This window comes from Zalophus californianus, chromosome 4 (genome assembly GCF_009762305.2).
Source record: "Zalophus californianus isolate mZalCal1 chromosome 4, mZalCal1.pri.v2, whole genome shotgun sequence".
NCBI lineage: Eukaryota > Metazoa > Chordata > Mammalia > Carnivora > Otariidae > Zalophus > Zalophus californianus.
In genome coordinates this window covers 182,497,052-182,521,849 of record NC_045598.1, presented here as the reverse complement: position 1 = coordinate 182,521,849, position 24,798 = coordinate 182,497,052, and the positions used below count along the sequence as shown (strand labels likewise).

The 24,798-nt window shown below is 50.0% G+C and overlaps 1 long non-coding RNA gene across 2 annotated transcripts; it reads right to left on the bottom strand.

The window, feature by feature from the left end:
- Positions 1–370: 370 nt before the first annotated feature.
- Positions 371–24,403, bottom strand: LOC113930270. 2 transcript variants are annotated; one of them, XR_003522506.2, is made up of 4 exons: positions 24,018–24,403; positions 10,122–10,634; positions 4,285–4,504; positions 371–1,015 (listed from the first exon to the last, which is right to left on the bottom strand). It is a non-coding gene; the product is annotated as an uncharacterized LOC113930270 (long non-coding RNA). The 2 variants fall into 2 exon arrangements; XR_003522511.2 differs by lacking the exon at positions 10,122–10,634.
- Positions 24,404–24,798: the final 395 nt, after the last annotated feature.

The following is a 24,798-nucleotide window of genomic DNA, read 5'->3' as shown; positions in this document are numbered from 1 at the left end:
AAGAAAACTGAGGCTCAGATTAAAATATCTTACCCAAGAGCACCCACGTGGTAGGTGGTCAAGTGCAGAAACCCAGCTGTAGGAGAAATTCCAGGCAATAATTAAATCAAGTGTTAGGCGACTTTTTTTTTTTTTTTTCTTTCTCTATTTTGTTTTCCATGAAATTCAAGGTTGGGTGGGTAAAGAAAGGAATCTGATAAACTCGCTCAGGCCTGGAACTTTTCCCAGAGCCCTGGGGGCAGAGAACCAAATTGAACAGACACACCCTCTGGGCCAGAGAGTTCTTTTCAAAAAGCCACTCCGGCCGCCTCAGTTCCTGTTTGTAGCTCTGGGAAAGGACGGCCCCGTGGTCAGAGCGGAAGGAGGATCTAGCGCTCCTGGAAGGCAGGAGGGGACTTCACTCCCGCGTACCCCTGGGCCGAGCATGCCGGAGACACAGAGCACAGAGAGACCAAGCAACCCGCCTGAGGTCACACCGTGGGGAAGAGGGTACTCTGGTACGAAGGCAATTTTGCCAGACCACAGAGCACCTGTGACCTGCCCCGCTGAAGTGACTCTTGGAGTAGAAGTAGCTTTGGAATCAAGGATCACAAGCCCAGGATTCCTCCCCAGGGGCTGGAGGAAGACGCCCTTATTCCAGCCCGGACCCAGAGCAGGAACACGTTTCTCCTCTTCCCCGGCTTTCGGTGACCTCAAGTTCCAAACAGGAACTTCATGCCCAGAATCAGCAACTCCGAGGGACCCAGCAAGCCCTGTCCTGGGAGACCTCAGCTTGTGAGCAAAACAAGAGTCTGCATAACATGTTGTTTTATTGTTTTGTTCCCAATCCGACAAAGAAACATTCCGTGGGCAGCGCCCGCTTGCCCATCTGTAAAAGGAGAACTTCGGGGCTGGTGGGGGAGCATTCCAGGGAGAGGCTGAACGCGAGCTCAGCGAGTCCAGGGCACCTGGAGGCCACTCCAGGCGGTGTGACTTCACGCAGGTGGGGTCCCTTCTCTGAATCCGGCTGCCCTGTCTGTTGGAGGAAAGGGACAGGAGGGGGTTCAGGGGTTTCCTGCAGGTGACACCATCTCAGACCTTAAGAACGCTGTTCCTCTGAAGAGGTCAACCGCGACCCTCCCCATCACCCTTTGTGCCTAAGCATGAGGAAGTTCCTGGCATCTCCACCAAAAGCAGGCTCTGATCCAGGAAGGTGGGCAGGGTCAGGCCCGGGGCAGATCACAGGGCAGGAAGCCTGTCTTGGAACAGGGGCTCCTCCTCTCCTACTGGGTGCAGTTTCCCTGTTGAGGCCCTTTCCCTGCCTGCCTGCAAACTCCCTCAGCGCCCATGGCACCCAGGCCTCACTGACCCCTTTTCAGTTTCTCAAACCAGGCAACTCCTTTCTCACTTCTGGGTCCTCTCCTTGGCAATGCAAAGATCTAGAACCCAAGCCCCTGGCCGGGCTCTCAGCTTGGTCAGTGACTCCCTGCATGACTTGAGCTAATTGTGCTTGGGCCTCAGTTTCCTCTTCTGTTCCCAGGGGGCAGCTACAACTTATATCCCTCTATCCTCCAGTTTGAGGACCCCGTCACCCAAGGGGAGGAGGCACAAGAGAACATTGTCATCACTGCTGAGTTTGCTGAGGGTTGTCTGTCCCTTCTGCTTGGCGTCTCCTGGGGCCCTGGGAAGGGGAGGCTGGACTGTTCCACTCCTGTCAGAGGGGAGGGTGGGCAGTCAGAGACGCGAGCTGAAGTCACACTGCCCATATCCAAAGACTCCCTTGAGGAGTCGGGGAAGCCCAGGGACCCTGTGGTGGGTTGAATGGTGTTGCCCACCCCCAAGAGATCCATCCACCAGGAACTTGGGAATGGGACCTTGTTTGGAGGAGGATCTTCGTAGGTGTAATTATGGATTTCTAGATGAGAGATGGAGCCCTAAGTCTAATGTTGGATGTTCTTAGAAGAAGAGGGAGGTTTGAAACACAGAGATACAGGAAGAGGCGCATGAAGACAGGGACAGACACTGGAGCGGTGGGTCTACAAGCCAAAGAGCGCCTGGGAGTGGGGGCGGGGGGGGAAGTGCCGGCAGCCCCAGGAGGCTAGTGAGAGGGGTCTCAGAGCTTACACCCAAGAGATAAAGGACCAAGACTGGTCCTGGCTCCAGGAGGAACCAGCCCTGCCTGTACTCTGCATTAACTCCAGCCTCTAGAACTAAGAGAGAACGCACTTGCTTTAAGCCACCAGGTTTGTGGAACCTGTTATGGCAGCCCTAGGAACTAATGCAGACCCCTCGCCAGTAACGTCGTTAAAAGAGGCCATCAAGACTCTGAAAAACAAACTGAGGGTTCTAGAGGGGAGGGGGGTGGGGGATGGGTTAGCCTGGTGATGGGTATTAAAGAGGGCACGTTCCGCGTGGAGCCCTGGGTGTTATGCACAAACAATGAATCATGGAACACTACATCCAAAACTCATGATGTAATGTAGGGTGATTAACATAACAATAAAAAATTTAAAGAAAAAAAAAACGGCCATCAAATACCTTGGAAGATAAAGGAAACCAGATGTCAGAAACCTCCCTCTCCCTGCAGCCCACCCTCGCGGGTGCCCCAATAATCCCCACTTCCCCTGCCGCAACCCCGAGGTCAAAGAGAAGGGGTGCATGTGAGGGAGAAAGACGGAGATAGTGTGGTACGTGGGGTGCATGGGGCGTCCCGTATGTGTGTGATGTGTGTGTATATATAGTGTATGTGGTACGGGGGACATGTATGTGTGTGTGGCGTGGTGTGAGTGTAGTGTGTGTCTGTGCAGTGTGATATGTGTGTGAATGTGTGTAGTGTGTGCACATGTGCTGTGTGTGGGTGTGTGCACAGAACCGGGAAGAAAGGCCCATGAAGGTGGGTCCAGCTTTGGCTCCCTCTGTGTCTCTCCCACCTCTCACTGCCCCCACCCAGCCAGCACCCAGGAGACAAGGCGCTCTCCTTAAACCCAGGGCCAGACCATTGTCACCCATCAGTAATTGTCATAGGGGCAGAAATAGAGGCTGAGACGGGTGGAGGGACCAATGAGCCTCCAGAGCCCCATCGAAGGCGCTGAGCCTTGCTGGCCTGTGTCTCCATGGGCACCACACCACCTTGCCTCACAGCCTTTTGGGGAGGATGCCATCATGATTCCCGGAGGTCCGGCCTGGCTTGGCCTGGGGTCTCTTCCGAGGACATCTGTGTCCCTCCAGCTGACCTGTCAGTGAGTGAGTGAAGCAGCTGCTCAGGTGTCCTGGCCACTCCTTGGCTCCAGGCCCCCCCTTCCCCCACCCCCTGCCCTAGGGCTGGGCCAGGGGCTTAGGGAGGTACCTGATGGCCGACCCAGGGCCTTACCATGTAGGAGGAGAGGACTGTGGGTTATGTTGTTAAAAATACTGCAGGGAAGTCACACTTCCCTTTTGTGGTAGAAGCCGAAAGTCCTGACCTGAGCTCTGGGGTCTCAGAGCTTACACCCAAAAGATAAGTGGGCCCTGCCCACCTCCAGCTTAGGAGGAAATAGGAAGCTTCTCAAAGGGCTCAGTCCCACAGTCCCCCACACACACTGGGGGTCGCAGATGCCTCAAATAAAAGCTCTGCTCCTCCACACCAGCTCTGGGGCCCTGGGGGGGGGCGGGGTCTGGCCTCCTGCCCCTCTTCATCCTCAGCTCCCCTGGCCACTTCCCTCCTGCCACCCACCCGGGATTCCTTCTGACCCCTCCAGCCAAGCCCCTTCCCTCCTCTGTCCTCTCCCCTGTGACCGTCCCCTGAAACGCCCTGCTTTCATTCCCATGCTGTCTTTGGTTCTTGCACCGTGCCTTGGCTGAAATGTTTCCTTTCCAGAGCAGCTTTCCTTTAACCATGTGGTCTACATCGGCTCCCCTCTTCCCAGCCTCATCATTTCCCCTTCTCTCTTCAGTCCTAGTGTTTTCCTTCATAATATGTGTCCTGAGCACATGAGCCTCTCTATGCTCTTGTTCGTGAGTTCACTTACGTATTGTGTTTTGCCCTCACAAGAGGAAGCTCACCAAGGGCATGGATTGTTCTTTCCTATTCACTAATCTAGAGCCAAGTGAGTAGTTTCTGGTAGGTAGCAGAGGCTTGGGTCAGTCAGGATAAATTAAGTTATGCCGCAGAGACAAACATCCCCCGGGCGCAGGGACTTAAAGCAACACTCAGCGGTTCGGGATGGTATGAGTGCTGACCTTGACTTTCTGCTTTCCACAGTAGAAAGAAGGGAACGTGGAGAATCACACACCAGAGTTTAAAATGTTCACGCAGAAGTGACGTACCTCACTTCATGTCATTGACCCAAGCAGCTCATACAGCCCTGAAGAACGAGGAGGAAATAGAAGCAGAATATTTCAGAGCAGCACCAAGGGAAACAGCAAAAATGGTCCAAGTTGTCCAGACGTTCTGCATCCATGCCCCTTACACCAGGAATCTGTAGCTCTGCCATCAAGGCGTGGCGCCCATCTCTCCCTCCTGGTCTCTGGGCAGCCTTATAATGCACTACGGTGAACAGAATGAGGCAGAAGTGATGCTGTGGAGTTTGCAACCGAGGCTCAGAGGCCTCGACCCCTCCCACCTGTTCTCTTAGAACCCGGGCCAGCCTGCTGGGAGAAGACACGTGGCCCAGTGACACCAGCAAGCTGACAGCAGGACATATGGGGGGGGCGGGCTTGGAATACCAGTCAGCCTCCAGGGACTCTGCCAGAGGACACAGCCAAGTTCAGCTGACACCTGACCAGATGATCACTGCTATCCCCTGACCCATCGGCTTATGAGCAATAATAGATGCTTGCTGTTTCAAGCCACTGATTTGGGGGCACTTTGTTACACAGCAGCAACAAACTGTTATAAACTTTAAAGGCAATATGGTGCTTGGTGAGTATTTGTTGAATGAAAGAGGGACAGCAAAGCAGCTTCTTTCCCTCCCTTGCTTGCTCTACCAAGCGCAGGCTGAGCTTCTAGGAACGAGGAATCCTGACTTAAAATGTAAAGCCCTTTGTGAGTTGGTGGCGAGATTTACTGGAAGGTCTAGATTACGTTCTAACTCCACTGCCACTCCCTTGAGTGGGTCCTTGGCTGGTCTCTTAGTTTTCCTAGAAGGAAAATGAGGGGCTAGGCTTGTTCCCCAATGGTTCCACCAACCCCGTGGGCTCCATCTCCCAGAAAACAGAGACCACCGAGGGAGAACAAGATTCAGCTGCTTCCCAGTGGTGTCTTGGGGCAGCTGGATTGAACTGGAAACCATGGTACCATCCCAGGGAGATGGGTTCATGTTGCCCTTGAGTATGGGAAAAACAAGACAGGGGGAGATTTCTAATTCCCTTGAGGGCTTCCTCTGCCCCTCAAAATCTCACAGCCCAAATCAGAGCCCACTACCCCTTAAGCAAGCCCCTCCGCTGAGCCCCGCGGGGTACAGAGATGGTCCTCCCAGCCCCCAGGCTTCCATGAGCCCTTGGTGCATGCAGGGGGCAGGGAGGACTGCACCTGGAATTAGGATTATATTTCTTCGACTGAGCCCATCCATTGGGTTTTTTATTCCATTTATTGTGTTTCCAGTTCTAAAAGTTTCATTAGCTTCTCCCTTTCTATCTTTCTCTTTTCCCTGAGATTTTGTTTCTTTGATGAAGCTTTCTATTTTTTTTTCATCTGTTTCAAGTGTATTCGTAGTTGCTCGCTGAAGTATGTTTAAGATTTCAGCCCTAAGATTTTTCAGATAATTCTAAAACCTCTGTGTTCATGGTATTGGAATCGACGGATTACCTTCTCTCGTTCAGTTTGAGAGCTTCTTGGTTCTTCCTGGTTCTTGGCATGAGGGACTTTTGGTTAAACTCTGGACATTTTTTTGTATTATGTTATGGAGCCTCTGGATCTCATTTACACCATCTGTTTTGCTTGGCTTTTTCTGATACCACTGCAGTGAGGAATGGCGGGGGTACCACCAGATGGAAAGGGAAGTTTAGGTTCACTCTTTGGCCTCCAGGCAGGGACACCCGGGAGCTCCTTGTTAACTGTTTCTCTTTAGTCCTGCTAAGACCCTACAGGAGAGGGCAGGCGGGTGCAGTTCCTGCCCGGGCTGTGGACTTGCAACTGAGGAACAGAGAGGTTCATTACTTGCTCAGTCACACACAACCGCAGTGTCATATGATGAGGGCTGGAAGCTGCATCCGTGTGACTCCAAAGCATGAACTCTGACCCATTCTTCTCCATGGCCTCTCCACAGAGGCTGTGATCATGCCTTACTCATCCCTGTGTCCCGAGGGATTGGGACGGGGCCTGGCTCAGCACCTATGACACGTTGAATCACCATCACCAGAAATACTGAAGGAGGCTGATACTCAGGCAGCAAGGAGAAGCCTTAATGCAGGGCCAGCCCACGGAGTCAGTGTGTGCTCTGTCCACCCGGCCCTGAACAGCTCACTCCACCTCTCCTAGCCTCAGTTTCCCTCTCTGAACATTGGGGCTAAGGAGACTTCAAGTTTCAGTAAGGCGATACCTGTAAGAGCACAGCAGTTCCTGGGGTTGCTGTTGGCCATCAGTGTGTCTCTTCTTGTCCCATGGAGTGAAGTCCCATGGAGTCTAGAGGAAAAATTGCAGGCCCAGTGGATGATCACCCACCAGAGGGATGGGGCTCTGAGAGCCAGGGAGGAGATTCAGGGTTAGAACAGAAGAAGCTGTGGGGGGAGGCCGTGGGGTTGAGAGGCAGGAGATTCAGAACAAATCAGGATGGGGAAAGATGCTCTCTGGGGACGAGCTCTGTGTGGAGGAACTCTGGGCTCTTAGGACATCACCGGATTCCCACCGCACTCTGAGAAGAGCCCAGGACGGGACGCCTGGGTGGCTGTCGGTTAGGCATCTGCCTTTGGCTCAGGTCATGATCCCAGGGTCCTGGAATCGAGCCCCATATCGGGCTCCCTGCTCAGCGGGGAGCCTGCTTCTCCCTCTGCCTGCCGCTCCCCCTGCTTGTGGTCTTTCTCTCTGTGTCAAATGAATAAATTAAAAAAGAAAAAAAAAAAAAAAAGAGCCCAGGACACTGCAGCCTGGGAGGAGGACCCTGCAGGATGGAAAGGCTTTGGACTTCCCTCCTCACGCGGAGAAAGAAGGGACGGGGAGGTTTGCCAGCCCCTGACTCCCCATCCCCCCGGGGGTGTCGTACCCGGAGCCAGGTGCGTGCTGGGGGCCTGGCGTCAGGGCAGTAAAGGAGCCTCAGGCCAGTTTCCAGCAGGGACCCGCATGCCTCCTTGGAATTCCTGGGCAGATTTTCAAGAGCCTAGGGCAGCTTCCGAATGAGATCTGGGTTCAGATCAGGGGAAAACGACAGTTGTCTGCTTCTATGGAAGGCAAGGAATGAGGAAGATCATACACACGGTGGTAAGTGCCTATTCAAAGGCATTTAAAGAAAGCTTGATTTTCCAGTAGCTTCCCAGACTCCTTGACAATCCTGCAGCCTCCAGGGGTTGCTGCCTCTGCTGCAATCTTCTGCTTCTCCCCGATTCCCGGGCCCCGCCTCAAGGGCCTTCTCTTACTTTCTCCAAACGGATCAGCTCCTCCCGGCCTGGAGACCTTCGGTCGTCATCCTTCCCCTGCCTGAAATGCTGCCCCCTGACTTTCCAGGGACAAGTCCCAGTCCTACTTGGATTTCAGCTTCAGTGTCCGCTCAGCAGGCTTCATCCAGATCTTCACCACTGCCCTCTGCAGGGTCCTGCTCGTCCTTCGGGTCGCTGTGAATTTTGTGACTGCTTTTCATTTCTTGTTGTTCTTACTAGTTGTGGTCTGACTCCAAGTTCCTTGAAAGCAGAGGCATTGCATGTTTCTGTTCACCAGTGTATCCCTATCATCCAGCGTGGTACCAGACCCCTAGTAGATGCCCAGAGACATTTATTTTCTTATTCTTTTTTTTTTTTAAGATTTATTTATTTATTTATTTGAGGGGGGAGGGACAGAGGGAGAAGAGAGGGAGAGAGAATCTTCAGCGGACTCCCCGTGGAGCAGGGAGCCCAACGCAGGGCTCGATCCCACAACCTGAGCCGAAATCAAGAGTTGGACATTCAACCGACTGAACCACCCAGGCATCCCTGCCCATAGATATTTCTTGAACAAATGAAGGAATCGTGCAACGGAAGATCTGCTTTTCCTAGAAGGGAGGGAACTGAAGAGAACTTGCTAGAAGGGGAATTAAAGTAAGCTAAATAGAGAAATACATTTAAGACAACCCTTGACAAAGTCAGGAATTTAATCCAATTCATAAATTCTCTTTTTCCTCCTAACTTTGTACCTTTTTTTTAAAGATTTTATTTATCTATTTAATTGACAGAGAGAGAGAGAGAGAGAGACAGCGAGAGGGGGAACACAAGCAGGGGGAGTGGGAGAGGGAGAAGCAGGCTTCCCGCCGAGCAGGGAGCCCGATGCGGGGCTCGAACCCAAGACCCTGGGATCATGACCTGAGCCGAAGGCAGTTGCTTAACCAACTGAGCCACCCAGGCGCCCCTGACTTTGTACCTTTTGACCATCTCTACCCATTTCACCTACCGCCCACCCCCACCTCATCTCTGGCAAACACCAATCTGTTGTTCTCTGTGTCGAGGAGTTTTGGGGTCTTCTTTTCAGATTGCACATCTAAGTAAGATCACATAGTATTCGTCTTTCTCTGTCTTATTTCACTTGGAAAAATGCTCTCAAGTTCCACCCATGTCGTCACAAGGCAATATTTCTTTCTTTTGATGGATGAATAATATTCTGTTGTGTATATAGACCACATTTTCTTCATCCATTCATTCACTGATGGACATTTGGGTTGTGTCCATGTCTTGGCTACAGTAAACAATCTGCAATGAACACGGGAGTGCAGGTATCTTTTCAATTTTGTGTTTTTTTGTTTCTTTAGGTTAAATACCCAGAAGTGGAACTGCTTGATCACACGACAGTTCTATTTTTACATTTTTGAGGCAACTCCATCCTATTTTTCATCGTGGCTGCACCAATTTGCATTCCTACCACTAGTGCACAAGGGTCCTTTTTCTCCACATCCTCGCCAACACTTGTTATTTCCCGTCTTTTTGATAATTCCAAAATCCCCACCCTAACATCCCCATTCTGACAGGTGTGAAGTGATATCTCATTGTGGTTTTGAATTGCATTTCCCTGACGATGAGTGATGTGGAGAACCTTTCTATGTACCTGTCAGCCTTCTGTATGTCTGGAAACATGTCTATTCAGATCCTCTGCCCATTTTTTTTTTAAGGGGATTATTTGGATTTTTTGCTATTGAGTTGTACATAAATTATTTCTTAAAATTGATTAAAGGCCTATTGTGTTTCCGCTACGTGACAAGGAAGAATGATTAGTGCAGTGGCCAAAGCTTCTCTTTAGCCAGGGCATTCCTATGGATGGCTACACATTTTGAGTATTGGCCCTGACACATATCGTGTGTATGTAAGTAAAGAAGCCAAAGTCCTTGATCTTTAGTTAAGTGGAAAGGAACTGTAACGTGAATAACCATTTAACAGGAGAGTAGTGATAAGGTATATGAGAGAGGTTCAAAGGGCTCCTAAGATCTGGAAAGGGAAGGTGAATTTGGAGTGTGGGCTTTTGGAAGGTTCCTGCTGAGAAGGTTAATCCCATTTGGACTTTGGCAGGATATGGAGCTGAATGGGGGTGTAGGAGGGGAGCCCCAGGAAATTGGCCTGTAGAGTTTAAAATGGTTTGAGTCTAGGTACAGATCAATCTGTGACGTGGAGTGTAAATCGAGAACTGCTTTTCCTCCTGGTTTTTCATGTCTTTCTGGCTGTGTGCCAGAGAAAGCCACAGAAGGCCCTAGAGCAGGTGAATGGTGTGCTCCAAGCTGCCATTAGGAGGACCCTTTGGAGGATGGACCCAGAGCAGGAGGTGCCAGGGCCAGCAAGGCAGCGAGAGAAGGGAAAAGAGGACCAATTCAGGAGACAAGGCACAAAAAGATGGGACAGGATGTGACATCTGATTGGATGAGGGGTAAAGAGGCAGGGAGAGGGGTCTCAGCAGCTAATCGCGGAAATAACACAGGACAAAGCCAGTCCTATGGGCAGTTTGTGCAGAGGTGAGACTGAGGAGGCCCACTTGGGACATGCTGGGTTTGCAACTGCACCTGCAGAACATTCCAGAAGGAGATGTCCAAGACTGAGCCAGCACCACAGGCAGCTACTTCCAAAGGAGGTTTTACAGTTTCTACCAGTCTCTGGCTTCTCGGCCATGACAAGCCCAGCTTCGTGTCTTGCCAACAGCTGGAAGATGGATGGCCTCCAGCTCAAGCCAAGCAGGGTCTCCATTTCCAGCCCCTGTCTCTAGGGCTTCCCTTTGGCTCCTGGTCTTGCTCACACCCATGACCTGCTGGAGCATTGACGTCTTGCTGGGCCCCAGTTTCTGATTCCCCGTCTGAAGGGTTTCTCTCTTCTTTCTGCCCCTCAGTTCTGTCCTTTGCTCTTGACTCCTCATATGTTGGGCCACCTGGGCTTTGTCTCCACTGAGCCCTTGCTGAGCTTCAGAACAGACCTTCGGTGAGTGGGTGGTATCACCCACATTTTACAGATGAAGAAAATTGAGGATTCCAGAACTGAACTGCCTTATTGAGGCCCCCAATCTCTGTCCTCAAGGAGGTTACCTAGTGACAGAAACAAATCCATAAACACTTACAACACTATCACATTCTAAGCAAAAGTGAACTCTGTGATTTTGAAGACACGCAATGTAAATACACAAAACATTCACAGTCAGTGTGCCAAATGTGAAATAATTCAAATTCCCTACCCCCATTCAACCACATATCAATCACATAATTTCCCAGTTGGCGGGTGGAGTGAGCTACAAATTGTGTTTTTGCTCCTGCTATGTACCTGTGCTACTTTAGCTGGAGAACAGAAATGCTTATCACCACCCTTGGTGGAATTGGTCTTGCATTAATTACACATGTTCACAATCATGAGTGATCTTCAGGAGCACATTCCTCTGATGATCTCGACGGTGCTGCAGAAGCATCTGTGTCACACAGGCCACCGATGGTCCCAAGGGAGAACAAGGTCATGTCTGCCTGGGAGAGGAGGGAAGGTCAGGGAATGGCAATGCTAGTTAATGCTTGCTGAGTGCTTATCAAGTGTCTGTTGCTTTCCATGCATTGTCCATATTAAATCCCCTTGTAGCCTTATGAGTTGAATGTTACTCTTATTTTATAAATGGAAAAATGGCATTTTGGCTAGCAGGGACGACTAACTTGCTGTTGTGATTTAAAAATATGTCCATAAATTCTTTTATCTTCCTTCCTTCAAAGGTGGGGCATCATTCTCCAACGCTTGAGTGTGGGCTGCACTTAGTGCATCTAATGGATAGGATCTGGCAGAAGTGATGGTGTTAGACTTCCAAGCATAGATCCTAAAAGGCACCATGACCTCCTCTTTGCTGACTCTGTTGGGTCACTCATTCTGGGAAAGGCCACCTGCCATGTCATGAGGACAGTCAGGAGCCCTAGGGAGACAAGCATGTAGCAAGGAACTGAGGGCTCCCACCTACAGCCATGGGAGCAAGCCATTCTGGAAGCCCCAGTCAAACCTCCTGGTGATTATAACTCCATCCAATGTCTTGACCTCACCTCATAAGGGACCTTGAGCCAGAATCACACAGCTAAACTGCCCTCCTACCACCCATCCCTGCCCCATCAAATTCCTGATTCACAGGAGTCGTGAAATAATAAACATTTGTTGTTTTCAGGGGATAAGTTTTTGGATCATTTGTTACATGGCAATAGATGACTAATACTCTTTCCTTAGGCCACATAGCTGGGAAGGAATGGAGCTGGGGTTTAAGGTCACGTTGATGGGGCTTCAAGTCCATGTTCTTAACCTCTGTGACAAATACAGTTTGTTCTCCCATATCCATTTTTCTCTTCTTTTGGAGTGATATAGACTTTTTACTGGCCACAAGAACACCCAGCTAAAATGTGCATTTCCTGGAGTCCTTTGCAGTTAGGTCAGGTGACTAAACTCTGGTTAACAAGATATGAGAGGAAATGTTATGTGTAACTTCTTTCCCCTGCTCATGAGATGGAATGAGAATGTGATGGGTGGAACCAAAGCAGCCTTCTCGGAACATGAGATGTAGGTTTCTTATGGAAAAGGGCAGGGCAATGAGGTAGAAGAATCCCAAGTTCTGATTACTGTGGAGTTGCTATACAAGCCCTGGAGACCACCTACCCAAGTGATCTTTATATGGGAATGATCATCAAATTTAAATTTTTGTTTTACATCATGATTATTTTAGGGCTATCTGTTATAGCAGCCAGACTAATACACTATGCAATCACTAGTTCTGCTGTCTTGCAGTTTCTTAGACTCAGTTAGAGCATGAAGGGGGCACCCAAAACCACATGTGGCCCTGGCATTGCATGTACACTAAACCAGTCTTGTCTCACACAAAATTTATTTGGAAGTGTCACTTAATTTAAAAGTCTGCAAGAAGAGAAAATGAGATAAATAATGCAAGCAAGCACCTGACATAAAGTATTCAATGAAGGTTAGTCACTATGAGGTTATAAAAATGTTTCCCAATCAATAATTAGTATTGTGCAGGAATTCACAAAATGTCTTGATGATAACAGGGAATCTTAGTGAAAGGGCTGGGGCTGCTATCCTGGTTGGGGACCCGTTGTGGCAGACATCAGCTGATAATCTGAGGAGGTCCTTGGTCACCCACACTCAACCCAGGGAGCAGATATCTTTCAACCCTGACCAAAGCAGGGGTCAGGCTGTTAGTCACTGACCACTGACATGGGATAGGCCAGGCCCACGACCTCAGGATTCTGGTCCAAAACAAGACCAAGATCTTGGAAGGTAAAGGTGCAGCCTGATGTGAGCTGGAGTCTGGCTGCAGTCCAGCCCCCAACCAGTGTTCTCTCTATGGCCGTCTGCATCCCCCTCCTCACCTGAGGCAATGATGGAAACCTCAAGTCCCCAGTGGCCCCTTGGACTGGGTATTCTGACTGCCTGCACAACTGCTCCCCAAGAAACCCTTGCATCTTCACCACCAGCAAATGTTATGAAGCATTTCACATCCAGGTTGGATAGCACAAGAATTCTTCCTGGAGGTAGGGAGGGCTTTAGAACTCTCCGAGAGGTTCTAAATGCTCAGAGAGGTTAACCGAGTTGACTCAGGCCACACGGACCGTTAGAGGCAGAGCTAAGACAAGTTTAGACTCCTTTCCTCTTCATTGATTGCAATTGTCCTGCCATCCCCTGGCTTACAGCAAGTGCAGTTAAGCCAGACGCTGGGTAGGAGACCCCAATCTGTGACCACACCCATTGGCTTGGTAACTCCATAGGGCATCCAGGCATCATTGCATTTGAACAAAACCTCAAGGGAAGTGTTGGGCGCCTGAAGCTGTACATAGACTTGTGCCTTTTCTGATCCACTTTCTTTACATCTTACCTTCTGAAGAGTATTGCACGTTCTCAGTCACCAGGCAAGAATGAGGGGAATGCTCAGTGCCCATGCTGTGCCAAGTGAAAATACAAAGAGAGAGAGAGAGAGATCCGCAGGCACTGACTACTGCCAGAAGTGGGCCAGGCACTTTATGGAGGTCATTTGGTTGACTTTATTGTATTTACTTTCTTGGGGACTTACGTAGTTAACATTCTATCCTCCTTCTACAGGAAGAAATGAGACTGGGAGAATGATACAGGCAGGTCCCCCAGCCATGAGTACAGATAGGATTCCAATACAAAGCCTGTTGGCTTTAGACCCCACGCTCTTTCTACTCCAGAAGGTGGCCTGACCCCTTTGTTGTCTAGACTTTAATTCCTACAGATTTCAACCACTAATTTTAACTTTTGACTTGCTACTGAAATACCCAGTATTTACAAGAGTGAGATGTACTTGCTATGATCTCACTTAGTGATGACCAAGTCAAGCAGTGTTCATTGGACCATCAGGACAGGCAAAGCTTCTGGAGATTGTGTTCTTTAGGCCTGTTTTTCTACATATTGTTTCTATGTGAGAGAAAGAAAGAGAGAAAGAGGAGGTGGGGAAGATTCTCATGGCAATGTGTGTGCTTGTGAGTAAGGAACCTTTCCAGAAAAATTAAATCAACATTTATAGAGAAAGTGATTTCTTCCGTTGGTTGAAAACAGGCTGCCCACTTACTTGGCCGACTTTATTTCCAGTTACTTCTCCCAAAGGAGTGCCCAACCCCAACTGCATGTGTTCCCCTTCTAACTCCAAACATTCCCAACTATGCCCCTTGGCCATCATTGGGATTTTTCATGTCCTCCAAAGCTGAGTTTGTCAGGGGAGGAACCAAACTGCTGTGAGGTGCCCCCCAACCCTGTGAGCTCCTCTTCAGCTCAGGAACAATGGTGTTCTTCTTTGTATCCTCAAAGTCATGCTCCTTGCCTGATAGACGGCATATTCTCCATATGTGAGTGTAAAGAGCCCCAAATAGATAACACTGAATGCCGGGCACCTGGGTGGCTCAGATGGTTAAGCGTCTGCCTTCGGCTCAGGTCATGATCCCAGGGTCCTGGGATCGATTCCCGCATCCGGCTCCCTGTTCCTTGGGAGCTTGCTTCTCCCTCTGCTTCTCTCTCTCTCTCTCTCTCTCCCTGTCTCTCATGAATAAATAAATAAAATCTTTAAAAAAAAAAGATAACACTGAATGCCTTTCTTGTGCCTGCCTTGGTGAGTCCCACCTGTCCTTTGAGGAATTAGACCAACTCTCCAGGACCCCAGGAGTCAGAACTGAGACCAGCAAGTAGAAGTTTCATAGTCGTGATGACCAGAAGTCATGATTAAAAGTGTCCTTATAAAAAAATTTTTTTTTCATGGAATCAGATTGCAACACAATGTAATAAAGAACATTCTAGTTGCCGATGTTCTCCAAAGATGAAAAGAAAGGTAGTGAGTTCCCTGCCACCAGAGACGTTCAAGCAGAGACTGGTGGAGAACTATTTCTATAAAGATTATTTGGATATTCCTTCAACAAATATTTGCTGCCACCAAACACTGGATAAATAGGAGTGTAAGGTTTGGGTTAGCATTGGGAGGATTCTAGAAGCATTGTCATCTTTGTTATCTCTGGCACATCAGCTTTCAGAGTCTCTCCTGCTTCATCCTTAAAAGGAAGAAGTGTGGGAGCCTTAGAAAGGACAGGAAGGACCTCATCATCCCACTGTGGCAGGCTTTGCTAAAAACCACAAGTGTAATGCAAGGGTATTTATACCAGATGCCCATTGCACCAGAGTTTATACTACTTGAAAAACAACAACTACAATCCTCCTCGGTATATCAACGGGAGAATTCTTAAATAAATTACAATATATCCATACTACACTTTAAGAGCTTCATATTAGAAAGCTTATGTTAGAGATGTGTGTGCCCTGGCCTGGGGAATTTGACCTTGACATACATTTATAAGCAATTACTAAGTGTGACATACAGCATGATACCGATTATATGCATGCTCACATAAATCTATCTTTGCTATGAGCATAAGGAAACTTGTGGGAAAGTGTGATTCTTAACACCAGTCATGTCAAGAGGTGAGACCAGAAGGGGAGGAAGCATTTTCAGTTGTAATTAGACCCAAGACCACATGATGGAAAACACAACCAACCACAACCACCACCACCACCACAACAAACAGGGGCGTAAGTAAATAGGAGGTTTAGTTTTCTCTCACAAAAGGAAGTTCAGAAATAGATGGCCCAGAACTAATGTGGTGGTAACCAGCTGGTCATCAGTGCAGGCTCTATCTTCCTGCTTCACCATCCTTGACTAGTGGTCTCTCCTCAAGGCCACCCTGTGGTCAAAGATGGCGGCTGGTGCTGTAGCAGTCGCGTCCAGGTAGGAACATGGAGGAAGCTGTTTATGCCTCTTTCAGGGCGCTATCTCAGAAGTCCCACCAACCATACCTAATTGCAAAGGAGGCTGGGCAATGTAGTCTTCTAGCTGGCCACAATAATTGCATTATATTATATTGTATCATATTATATTTTATTATATTGGGCAGCTCTAATAACATAAGAAAATACTAAGATGCATATGGAGAATGGATATTGGGTAGCCAAGTAGTGGTCACTGCCACAAGATGATTAACTTAAACAATAGACTTCTGTATTATTTGACAAAATGTAATGAGAATGCATCGCTTTACAATTTTATTTTATTTATTTTTTAAAATACTTCTTTATTTATTTGACAGAGAGAGAGAGTTAGCGGGGGCAGGGGGAGTGGGAGAGGGAGAAGCAGGCTTCCCGCCGAGCAGGGAGCCCGATGTGGGGCTCGATCCCAGGACCCCGGGATCATGACCTGAGCCAAAGGCAGATGCTTAACGGCTGAGCCACCCAGGCGCCCCTGCTTTACAATTTTAAAAATCCAATTAAGAAAGGTTTTTAAGAGAGAAGGGTGGAACTAACTTTTCTTAGTACACACCACGAGCCTATCAGGCATTTCACATGTAAGCTCATTTCATCCTCACGGTGCCCCCTGAGGTGGAATGTGACCACCCTTCCCCTTTGCAAGGGGAGGAGTCCAAGATGCAGAGGGATGACACAAATTTCCGAAAGTCTCATTGTCACCAAGGAGCAGAGTCAGGATTGGAATGCAGGGGTGTGATTATAAATTCCGTGCCGCAATCTGTAAGGCCCCTTTCAGGAAGGAGGATTAAAAAACAAACAAAAAACCCCCCAACTCATGTATGATTCTAGAACGCTAGATTTGAAAGGGAGGCGATCCCCTAGCCAGATCATTAGGGCGAGGGCAGGACAGTGAACACTGACACTTCTTGAACTGTCTGATCTCTGATGACGTCATCCCGCGGGCAGGCGTACGGCACCAACCGTTTTTCCCTCTAGGATGTATTCATTTCCCGGCACCGTGAATCTTTCTTCTCTTCTCTTTTCTTTATGTTGCTCTTGCTAATTTTCACGCAAACATTCAGACAAAGACAAGCAGGTGAAAAATAAAGAATGCATTTTCGTTTCTTTTCCTCTGTTTCCTAACAAGTCTGCTTTCGTGAGACTGAGAAGGACAAGATCAGAGTCTTACACAAACACTGGGCTCCTCCCAGATTTTCATCCACGTGAATTTATGAGGGAATCATGGAGGGAAACCTACAGAATAATAGCATTGCAGCCAAGATGCTGTCTGCTGCCTGCTGTGTGGGGAAACATGAGCACCATGGGTATTTTCCTGGAAGCACTTTCAATTCTAGACAGGACAGAAACAAACATAAAAAGAAGATACTGCATTCCTCTGTCCTGCACCACCTTGAGGCTCAACTGTTGGTCTCGCTATCTTACCGGAGATACAGTTTTGTCCTGGAAATGTAAGTGTTCCTCGGGGAAATAGGAACACCCTCAACGGAGAGCTTTCTCCATATTGGGTTTTGGTTTGTCCCCTAAACATTCCAATAAGGGACTAGTCCTGCCCTCTGGAAGCTGCGAGAACAAGTTGGAACTTCCTCCCCTCCAAAGCCCATTGACTATTGGCACCCGGCTGGCATTTCTGCCACAGTGCGTTGTGCACTTGCTTGGGAATGTGGGAGGGAGTCAGCCTGACCTGAATCCCAGCTTCATTCCCCACCTGCTGTGGGAACTCGGGCCAGGTGCTGCCCTGGCCCCATGTCATCATCTGGGACATGGTAACAGTTGTGTTCATATTTCCTCCCCCTGTAGCCTGCAAGTCCTTCACGGGTGGGAGAAGGCATCTTACCCATCCCTCCAGGCAAAAGCCACTTCCAGAAAACGTGGCTGCTTCGTGGCGGCTGAGGGGGAGGGCAGTGCTCAGAGGGTCAGGGCGACCCCTCAGGCTGCCCCAAAGGGTTCCCAGACCCATGCTCAGTCCCGCACCCCAAGAGGAGCCCCCAAGATGGAATTTGAGCGAACCAACGGTTAATTGAAAAACAACTCGTTGGAAACAAGTGAGTGCAGCCAGGATTCAACCTTTATCTTCAGCTGCATTGATGGTGCGTCCTCAGCCTCAGACAAAACACCAGTTAGTGAGGCAAACAACCATCTTCTCAGCGGGGATGACGTTATTGGACCGGATTCGCTGTGCCTCCAGGGCTAACTCAGAACACTTGAACTTGATGCATTTATTGAATATCTTGGGATTTGGGTTATGCGTGACTTTATCTCAAGCACATTGGACTTACTGAGCTCCTGCTGTATACCAGCCTTACATTAACTTGTTTGCATATTCTCTCAACAGCCTGGGTGAGCATTCTGGCCAGTTCTGTGAGCAGTTACTCAGCACATATGGCCCGTGGCAGCTTGGTGGGTGAGCTGGAAGGGGCTGGAGTCGGTTGCCTGGCTGTGAGTTGTGGTTCCATCATTTACTAACTCAGTGACTGGAGCAAGCTGACTCCCCTCAAATTTCTTGTGGGTAAAGTGGAGATAACTATGCCAGTGAGTTAAAAGTAGGAGAAATACCTGGAGTGCTTGGCATAAATGTCAGCTCTAGAGTGCCCGTACCCAGATGGCCCGGGGCCCTGGGGGTGGACAGGTGCTAGAGGCACAGTCCCAGCTCTGAGATGTTTGCGATCTGGGGGGAAATATGGTGAATTGAGCCTGGAATCCCAGGGCTCTCCTTTCCCAAAGAAGGACACTGAGCCTCACCAAGGTTCAGTGACTCACCCAGAACCCTCACGACACAAGTGGAGATCCAAGGACTGCTCCCGGGGTGCTTTATGCTGACCTGTCTAGTCCCGGTCATGTGAATCTCCACCCTCTCTGGTGGCTGTTACCCCAGAAGGAGGTTCTTGCACATGCAGATTCCCCTGGGGTGACCCCGCCTGGTTGAAGAAGATGGCCTTCTCCGCCAGCATCTCTCTGAGTCTGACTGAGCGCTCAGGGCGTGGGTACAAGCAAGGACGGGAGTCGCCTTGCTTTGGTGGGTCTGCCTTAATCTGGAGGCCTTTAGCTTTGCACAGCCCAGTAGGGGACGGAGGGGAAGGGACTGGGGAGGCGCCTTGTGGGAGAAGCTGGTTGGAGTCGGTGAGGCTGGCCCTCTGTGGAAACCTGGGGAGGAGACTCAAGAGAAATGTAGGGGAAGTTTCTAGCATGGCCTGCTGCCCAGGGCATATCAGCACACTCAACTTCAGAATGACCTGCGGCATCTGAGTTACTTTCAGGGGCGCTTGGTGCATGGGTTTTGCAGGGAAATCCAGAAAGAGGGGGGACAGGTGTGGACACTGGGGTTCTAGCGAAGTTCTTCAAGGTCCACAAGCCAAGCACGGACATCAGCTCTTCCTTTGAAAGGCCCCCACACGCAGCCTTCCTCTGCCTTCTGTGGCTTTGCAAATCCTGATGCTAGTCCTGGCCTCCACCTCCTTGTGAGGGTGCCCCAGTGGGGTGCAGCTGCAAGAAGGCGCTAACTCCCACACCAGCTTCAACTTCTAGTGGTATGGTACCCTCGGACTGGTGCCCTAGTCTCTCCCCTTTCTGTGGCCCCCCATCTGCAAAACGGACAACACAGGAACGACCCGCTGAGGATGAGGAACTGCGGAGAGCTGGACTCTTGTGCCCAAACACGGCCCAAGTGCTTCCTCCGAGGGAAGTCATTTCATCCTGACCGCACGCGCTGGGGTAGCGCGTGGTTTTGCCCCCTCGGTTTTACAGCAGCTGGAAGCAAGACCCAGGGAGCTTGGGAGAGTTTAAGTGTCTGGGAAGTGGGAGCGAATAAAAGACCAAGGGAGCTGGGGGCTGAACGGGATGGTGCAGAAGCTGAGTCCTAAGCCAAGGTTGGGGGCAGAAGGGCAGATGGGTCTGGGTTCGAATTCAGCCACCATCGCTGGAGAGGCAGTGAGCTCTCTGAGCCTCGATCTCCGCCTCTGGCAGGCAAAGCTGAGCCTTGAAGGCTTTTAAGCAGGGTGGTGACATAATCTGTCGGGTGGCTAAGTGTGCTGGCAAGGCTGGCCTGAGAATTCGTGCCAACCCTCCAGCCTGGCACCCGGGCCTTGGTAAGAGATTCCCAAGGTCCCGTCCTCCCTCCTTGGCCAGATTTTGTCTTTCCAAATCAACTGGCAAAGGGTAAAGACCTCCCTTCCTCTTGGACCCCCGAGCCTGGAAGGAGATGAGCAATGCTCTAGAAATTCTGGAAGCCGGGGCTCTTGGAGGTGCCTGCCCGAGGCTGAACCTAGTGGGAGGGGAAGGAGAACAGAAACAGCCTGGGGAAACAAACACAGGAACCTACAAACAAGGCGTGCATTTGTTACAGAAAGAGAAAGGGCCCATTCAGCTCTGGGCCCTGGGTGCCCAGCGCTTCCTCCAGGCCTGCAGCTCTGGGCAGCTCCACATTTATCATGGGGCATGGCTTCTCCAAGCCACCTGTGACCTCTGGCTGCAGTGTGGGGGCTCTGGGCGGGGTGTGGTGCTGAGGCCTGACACAGCCCTGAGTCAGTGAGGGCGAAGGCAGCTGCCCTTTTCTCCAAACCCTCATCAGAGAGGCCGAGAAACATCGGGCCCTGAGGCACAGCCTGGGTGGGGCTTTTCACTTCGCTTCCTCAATTCTGCTCTCGATACCCTCTTCTCTCTTCCTTCACCTCGGAAGCCCAGGGGCAAACAGTGGAGCCATAGCTGGAATGGAGAGAATTACGCCAACCATCTTGGGGTGGGGGTGGGGGGATCATGATATTTATTGAGTGCCTACCATGTGCCAGACAGGCGGCTGAGCCTTTAATCTACTACTCCCAGCACAGCACCACTAAAGTGGCTGGATCTGACTGAGAGTTCATTCTCCTTCCAGCACACAATCCACCCAGGGGGCTGTGATGGTGAGCACTAGGGTAGGAAAGAGTAGAGGCTGCACTGAACGAGGAAGCAGCCTGCACACAGTAGGTGTGCTCAATAAATACAGCTGTATCCCCACTCTGAGTGTCGTCGGTATGTGCTGAAGACTTGTAAAACCGCAAGGAGAGACAGAATGACTGCATAACGAGTTCATTTGTTTCATTCAACAAGTATTTGACAAATATTTACTGAGCACCTACTGTGTGCCCGAAACTGTGTAGGGGCCGGGAACACATCAGTGACAGAGGCAGAAAAATGCCCCTGCCTTCCTGCGGTCTCCTTTCTAGCGTAACACCAGGGAGAAGTGTTCTTTTCATGCATTTATCCAACACGAGCATCTTGAGTGTCACCGATTGCCAGGCTCTGTTCTCTGCCCTGTGTTTTTTGACCGAATTCTGTTAGGGTCAGAGGCAGCATTGCCCTAGGCTGCCCTGCATCTTGGGTGGGGACTTAAGAAAAGGGGCCTTTTCCTCTGACGTCTGCCAGAAAAGTTGTCTTCATCAATATACAGAGAGTAACAACAGTGTGATGGGGCCGCCTGGAGTTGGGTAGCCAACAAGCTTTCCAAGGGGGTGCTGTACCCAGTGGGGACACTTGGAAGCCGCTAAAGAGACACTCCAACCCTGAGGAAGGCCCTCCAGTGCTATCCACACACACTGGGGTAGCTCCCGCGTGACAGCAACGGTAATGATTGTTTGTTTGTTTGTTTTAAGATTTTATTTACTTATTTGTCAGAGAGAGAGAGAGAGAGAGCACAAGCAGGGTGAATGGAAGGCAGAGGGAGAAGCAGACTCCCCGCTGAGCAGGGAGCCCGATGTGGGACTTGATCCCAGGAGACTGGGATCATGACCTGAGCCGGAGGCAGGCACTTAACCGACTGAGCCACCCAGGTGCCCCGACAGTAATAATTGTTAACGGAAATTGGAGCTAACGTTTACTAAAGACTCCCGCATAGTCCAGAAACCGTGTGACGTGCTCCTGATTTCATTCAGTGCTCTCAGCACCCCATGAAATAAGAGTCATGGGCTGAATTGTGTGTCCCCCAAATTCCTGTGTTGAAGTCCTAACCCCCAAGGCCTCAGAATGTGACTGTATTTGGAGACGGGGTCTTCCAGGCAGGGATTAAGTTACAGTGAGGTCACTCGGGTGGGCCTAGATCTAATAAGGCTGGTGTCCTTAGAAGAAGAGGGGATTAGCACTGGGGCAGGGATGGAGGGAAGAGCATGAAGAACCCAGGGAGAAGACAGCATCTGCGGGAGAGGCCTCAGAAGAAACTACCCCTGCTGACCCCCTGGTCTTGACGGGGCTCGATCTCACGACCCTGAGATCATGACCGGAGCAGAAATCAAGAGTCAGAGGCTTAACCGACTGAGCCACCCGGGTGCCCCTCGGAGATTTGTTTTCAACTACATCTCTGCAGGTTAGCATGTCAGGGGGAGGGAGGTTGGCACTGAACCCACCTCTACGCCGGCATGCCCTTCCCCTGAGCAGACCCTGAAGAACCAGGGCAGAGGGCTATCTGCTCGTCTGTGCCCTGCCCTTCCAGCTGTGCCAAGCTAAAGAAATTGTCTATTCATTCTGTTTGGTTTTCTAAATCATCTTGCTCTTTGGAGGCAGTGACCTTTAGAAAAAAGAAAGAAAAATACAAAATATTCCAAAGCCAGTGAGTCATCTGAAAAGTCAACTCTAGACCAGGGGGCAGAGAGCTTTGTCAGGAGTCAGATAGTAAGTATCTCAGGCTTTGCCTGCCCCACGGTCTCCATGGCAACCCCTCAACTTTGCCTCCCGTAGCTTGAAGCTGCCATAGACAATATGTAAATGAATGAGTGTGGCTGTATTCCAATAAAACTTTATTTCTAGATACTAAAATTTGAATTTTACATCCTTTTCCTCTGTCACGAAAATATTCTTCTTTTTTTGATCTTTTTTCTACCGCTTGAAAATGTAAAAACTATTCTTAGCTGGTGGGTCCTATGAAAACAGGCATGGGGTCGGATTCGGCCTGTGGGTTGGAGTTTGCTAGGTTTTGCTCCAGATCATTGTAGTTTCTGGGAAGTGATTTTGGAGCTCTCTGCGGGTATTCAAGCATGGCAAGAACGATTCTGCGTGTCCTGAACCACACCAGCTGCGTGTGGGATGGCCTGGTTTTCCGCAGGCTGTCCCCCCAGCATCAGGCTGTTGGGGTCACCTCTGTCTCATGTTACCTAAGACACCCTGATGGCAGAGATCAGGGGACCTGGGATCCAGGCCCAGACCGGCCACCCATTGGTTGTCCGAGTATGTGTGCCTCAGTTTACACAGAACGGTTGTAAGGATCAGATCATATTAAAGAGGCAAAGTGCTTTGGAAAAGGTTTGAGATTATCCAGACCACCGCACTCCCCGGCATACCCCTGGGTAATGTAACTATCTATCGTGCGAGGCACGCCTGTAATTTAATACGTAAAACATTCTAGGAAGCACGTTTAAACAATGAAAAGAAGCAAATGGAATTAACTCAAATTCCATATTTTTCTTTAATCCAATATCTCCAACATTATTTCAAGATGTAACTAATATAAAAATTGAGATTTTTATGCGCTTTTCTCGTACTAAGTCCTTGAAGGCTACCGTGCATGTCACACTGCTAACGTAGGTCAGTTTGGAAGCTAAATCTTCATTAGACACACTCCCTCTGTAATCAGAGCTCAGAAAATCTGCAGTTGAAAAGTGGACTCACACGCCCAATTTGTTCCAAACACACTCAAAAGTTTTCCAATATCTGAACTGAGGATCGTTTAAAAATTTTTTTTCAAGATTTATTTATTTGCAAGACAGACTGAGCTGAGCTCGGAGTCGGGGGGAGGGGCAGAGGGAGAAAGACAATCTCACACAGACTCCTCACTGCGCACTGAGCCGACTGGGGGCTCAATCCCAGGATCCCGAGATCATGACCTGAGCCAAAATCAAGAGTCAGATGCTTAACCAACTGAGCCACCCGGGCGTCCCAGAGAACAGATTTTTAAATTTAAATTTCAACTAATTAAAATGAAATCACAAGTACAATCTCAGTTCCTCAGTGGCACTGGTCACACACATCAAGTATTCAAAAGCCACATGTGGCCAGTGGCTGTAATATTGACAGTGTGGGGCCAGCACCTCATTCATTCATTCATTCATTCATTCGCCACACTTTCCTGGGTGGACCCTGCCCCTGTAAGCCGCAGTGCTCACCCTGGGAAGGAGCAGAGAAGGAGTCGTGGTCCGTCTTCGTACATCATGGCATCTCTTTTCTCCCCACCAGTTATTTCTTTCTCTGTGTCTCAGTCTCTGTCAACGATCCCCAAAGGCTCCACCCAGCCGCACTCAGTGTGACAATGTGGGGGAAAGCACACAGTGGTCTTGCGGTCCGGCCGAGCTGGGTTCGAATGTCAGCTCCTTGCACAAGTTACGGCCCCAGTTTGAACCTGTTCTCCCACCCTCCCGGCCTGGGAGGTTTGCAGAGAGGATTATAGGAAGTGGCTTGTATGGTGCTTTCAGCACAGCAAACCACTGGGGTTGCCTTAATACCCAGGGAGTGAGGGAGTTGGTCAGATGTCGGACAGGACAGAGGAGCGGGGTCCCCCTCGGAAAGTGGAAGGAACTGGAGGCAGCAGGTGCGGGAAGGAGGAACAAACGCCTTGCAGGTGAGCCCCTCCCCCCCCTCCCCTCTCCCCCTCCCCCCCTCTCCCACCCCCCCCCCCCACATGTCGCTCAGGAGGGAGGGGCCGCCCTGCCCCTGCGTCCCACCCCTGCTCAAGGCCCTGCATCTGGTGAGGAGCTGAGTCACTTCTTGGCCTTGAGGGATTCCTGGGAGGGGTGTGAAGGGCAGCACGTCCGACTGAGCAGGCAGGAAGGAGGGGGGAAGGAAGGTGGCTTTCTGTGCCATCTCCCTCCTCTGCTCCTGCAGCCCCCATGGAGAAAAAGGCCCAGGTTTGCAGGCAGGAGCTAAGGGCCCTCTTGGGGTTCAGGGACT